This window comes from Haemaphysalis longicornis, unplaced genomic scaffold, assembly GCF_048455015.1.
Source record: "Haemaphysalis longicornis isolate Haplotype H1 unplaced genomic scaffold, Haemaphysalis longicornis Haplotype H1 scaffold_1, whole genome shotgun sequence".
Lineage (NCBI taxonomy): Eukaryota > Metazoa > Arthropoda > Arachnida > Ixodida > Ixodidae > Haemaphysalis > Haemaphysalis longicornis.
The window spans coordinates 310,243,070-310,247,678 of NW_027526203.1; positions in this window are offsets into that span (position 1 = coordinate 310,243,070).

A 4,609-nucleotide genomic window follows, 5' to 3' on the forward strand; every position below is an offset into this window, starting at 1 on the left:
TTCATCGCCGTTATCGTTACAGTTGCGAATGATAGCCCCTCACACAACTTTTCACCACATTGTCACCCCCTTTCTCGAAAATGGAAGTTTGTATCCGTGGTGACTGCCATTTATGCGATCGATGATCAAGATACCTGCCACGGCCTCGGCCGATTTTTGCGCGCAGGTATCGCCACCCTTCGGCCGCTTGCCGCACCGTGCGCGAACGGGCCGGAGGCGCCGGGCCCGACATCCGCGGCCGGCGTAGATCGCGGCAGATATTTGGGCATCGCTTTGAAAATCACAGCTGATGACACTACGTAGCACAATTTTTCACCACACTAACATCCACTTTCGTGAACGTGGAACTCCTTTCCGCGATCACACATTTTAAAAAGCCGCAACAATTAAGGTGTTGCTGTCGTGACATACGTCGGTTCGAGCCGCCGGCAGACAGGCACGGCGGACGTGTGTGCGGAGCGTTTCTTCAAGCAGTAAACGCTTCATGATTTCCTGCTTTACTTATTTCTGGAGAACGACAACCGAAATCTAGAAATTTAGCTCGGTGATCGTCGTAGCCGAGCTAAATTGTTGATCGGGGAAACGAGCCGCAGCTTACGCTTACGCCGGGTTCGGTCGCATACGTCCACATACACCTCCATGATCAAGTTGTTTGCGGGCAGCCGTTTGCGGGCAGTCCCCATAAGGTCAAACTACGCTTCGCGAACTGATTATTAACTTCAAACGCCGGAAATTAACACGAAAATGCACTTAGAAAGCGCGTCCCAAACAAAAAATCACGCGCCGCAAGCCAACTACGCAGCAAGGTAGGAACGGGTATCATACAAGTGACGCCAATACGATCGCAGCGCCGGCCTCTCCAGTGGTGGCCCTCGTGGCCATATTAGAGGGAAATGTGGCGTCACCCTATAGGGAAGCCGCGCTCCAGCGAGCGTTCCGTCATGCAACGGGCAGGAACGTTCCACTTGTCCTTGGCATGGCTCATGAACAGGCTGAAAAGTTGACTCTGGCTAACAATATTACTGCAGAAAGTTCATTAAATTTGTTGTGTTATTATAAAACTAAACCTCCACAAAGATTAATTTGTCAGTGATTCTGTAGAAGCATCATGCACGATGAACAAAAAAAGTTACCCTTTTTTGTTGATTTTGGCTTCGAGACAAAAAGAAGGCATATGGCTAGCTAAGCCAAGTGGGCGAGGAACGTCGCTAGCGGAAATAGCGCCGCCCAAAGCGGTCCGCGACTGCAGCGACAGGTTTCCCTCTAGTATATATTAGTGTGAAACCCCATGGTTGCTGCGCCTTCCATGCATGCCATTTTCAAGGTGATGCGCTGTCTCTTGTGGCGCGTGACAGGCAAAGCAGAGGGAGAGAAGGCTCTTTATTAGAAAAGAAAGCCGAGATGTTAGGCAAAGCAGTTGCTCTCAATCAGCTTATTTGAGGGAGCTTATTTGAGGGAGCCGTTTCATGAGGTGGGAAGGGGGGGGGGGAGAGCATCGTCCTGTGGTATTTTTTTATATTTCGCGGGGTTTCCTTATCAGTCATAATAAATGAGTACGCAATTAGTTCGTCACTGAAAATACCGCAGTTAGACGCCTCTCTTGGGTGATTGATTATGGATTGATTGTAGGGTTTAACGCGCCGACGCAACGCAGGCGATGAGGCGCGCCGTAGCAGAGGGCTCCGGATTAATTTCGACCACCTGGGGTCTTTAACGTGCGCCGAAATATCGTACACACGGGCGTTTTTGCTTTCCGCCTCCATCAGAAAAGCGGCCGCCACGGCCGGGAATCGAACCCGCGTCCTCGTGCTCAGCAGCACAACGCCTTAGCCACTGAGCCACCGCGGCGGGTGCCTCTCGCGGGTACCTACAAGTGCATCGTTGACACTTTAATGATAAGGACAGCACTTCTAGAGTTCGATAATAGACTGAAATTAATTTAATCCCATTCACGAAAAAATCACTGGCAGCTACTCCACTGTACTGGAAACATTATGCACTAGGTTTTCTTCGAGTAACGCCATTGCTCTTTTTTTTTTAATCTTGATGCATGGGAAGGTCGGGTCTTCGCTAGTAAATTCAGCACGATGCACTATTTCTGTAAAAGTCGCGATTAAAAGACGCTTACTAAAAACCCTTAGAAACGTCTGGAGAATAAGCGTGAAGCTCCCGGTGCATTCCTTGGCGAAATCAGAAACCGGTTTCGGGAGGTCGCAGCTACATCACCTTGGTGCGGAAGGTGCAGCACTAGTGTTCAAGAGTAAAGAAAGAAGCGTTATTATAACTATCGCCCTATTTCAATATTGCCAATCTTTTCACAAGGTATAGACAAAATATCACATATTAGGGTTACGTCGTATTTTAGCAAACATAAATTTCTCTCTGATTTTCAACATGGATTCTGAAAACACCGTTTCACTGAAACAGCACTTCTAAAGCAAAAAGAAACCGCTGCTGATGCTTTTGTTTGTAAGCAAGTAGCAATAGGCATTTATAGAGACTTTTCAAAAGCATTCGACCTTATAAATCATTCAATCATTTTGCCCAAATTATATATGTATGGGGTGAGGGGAGTAGCCTACAATTTGTTTAAAACCTACATTGCACAGATAATCACAATATGTAGATGTAAACAGGATTAAATCTTATATAAAAGCTATTAAAGCTGGTGTACAACAAGGTAGTATTTTAGGGCCACTTTTGTTCTGTATTTATATTAATATATTGTAATTGCACTGATAATGCCAATTTCGTGTCTTACGCCGATGAAACTACAGTTTTTGCTAGAGGCATATCGGAAAAAGAATTAAAGGTACAAAGCAATATAATACAGTCTGCTTGACTGAGAGATTCGGGCAGGCGCGTACCACCTACGCAAAAATACGAAAAAAAACAAAGGTTGTCTTGTATTCGCCTTAAGGAAAACCAGTACCTCCAATAAGTGTAAACTGAGGCAGCACGCTGAGAGAGATGGTCGATTCTGTAAAAATTCTTGGAGTGGTTTTTTTCTAAACATTTAACGTGGAACAAGCACATTCACTATCTGCAATCAAAAGCGCCATCTGCTGTTGTCCTGTAAGGGTGAAGATTTGATTGTACAACTCCTTAGTATTCGCGTTGTTTTCTTACTCTAGCTTTGGGTGGTGCAAGGCGGGCAAATCAAATTTGTCAAAACGGCATCTATTACAAAAAAGGGATGTTCGCTACATAGCCAACGTTCACTTCCTTCATCCAACTAAAAATCTTTTTTGAAGTATGGTATTCTTTCAGTGTACTCTTTGTATAATTATAGGTTGTTGATAATCTACAAACAATTTGTACAGTGCAATGAAAACGCCTTAGTCTGGCTAGCTAAACTGCGACAAAAAACCCATGTTCGACAAACACGTCACATGGAGAGGTGCGTAATTCCGACGCCACACGCTTATTATGTTAAACAATCTTTAAGGTACACATTGCCTGTTTTATTAAATAAGCTAGTTGAAAAAAACTTTGACCCCTCATGTAATGAAAACCTTAACATTAGATGGTTTTGTGAGCATAAGTTGTGAATTTTGTACTTTTTTATGTTGTTGTTTCAGTTTTTTTTTCAAAGTTGATGCTTGTGTTGTTGTTGTTGTTATTTTAGTGAAAAAACCTCACTTATTGTGTTATTGCATGAAGTGGTAGTATGAAATATGTTTTTTTTTTAAATTGTACATGTCAAGCATGAGCTGTCTCCGCTAAGCTGTAAACGCAAAGGGGGTCGAGGCCCCAGTCAAGCTGTACAAACAGCTTTTTGTCTCACCTCCTGTAAAAAAGGAAATAAAGATGAAATGAATGAATGAATGAATGAATGAATGAATGAATATTTGTATCGGCTCTGTAAACGACCCTATAATGTTAAAACTATTACAGACGTTTTTTCACCGCCTGATTTTGTTCCAATTATAGCGCTTTTGGAGTGTTATGTGCCAGTTGCAATGTATTTCCCAGATGACGATTACACCAGGTTCAAACTGTTACCGCAACCGTCGCGATGTTTGAATACAATGCCGCCATCTAACGTCCGGGCTGACAAACGTCAAGTGGCGTTATGCCTGTCGAAAAAGACGGCAAGAAAGGATTCTGTGGTTTGTCGTATTTTCGCGTGTCGTACCGTCGTCTTGTCGTATTCGTGTCATGTCGTGATTCTGATGTTCTCTCGTGTGTGGTATTCCTGTTCTGATTTTGAAATTCCGTCGTGCCTAATTCCTGTCTTGTCGTGATCCTGATGTTCCATCAGTAGTTGCACATGGTTTTAATGTCATTGCCCAATGTGAACAGTAGCGTAAATGGCACTTCTGTTGTGACTACAGAATGGTTTGTCGTAGGGAAAATTGGCTTTGTCGTTACGACAGAAATGTCTGTCGTAACAACAGATGGCTTTGTCGTAGCAACAGGACTTCTTTTGTCACGACAGTTTTTTGCCGTACGACAGGAATTCTAGTTAGGTTTTTGCGGTATCCCTGTTGTGATTTTAGACTGGGATGTGAACATACATTAGTCTTTCCTGAATTACGTTATTACGCTAGCGGAGGCAATGGCCTGTTTAACCAGCTTCGAAATCGTAAAATGCCTACACCGAATG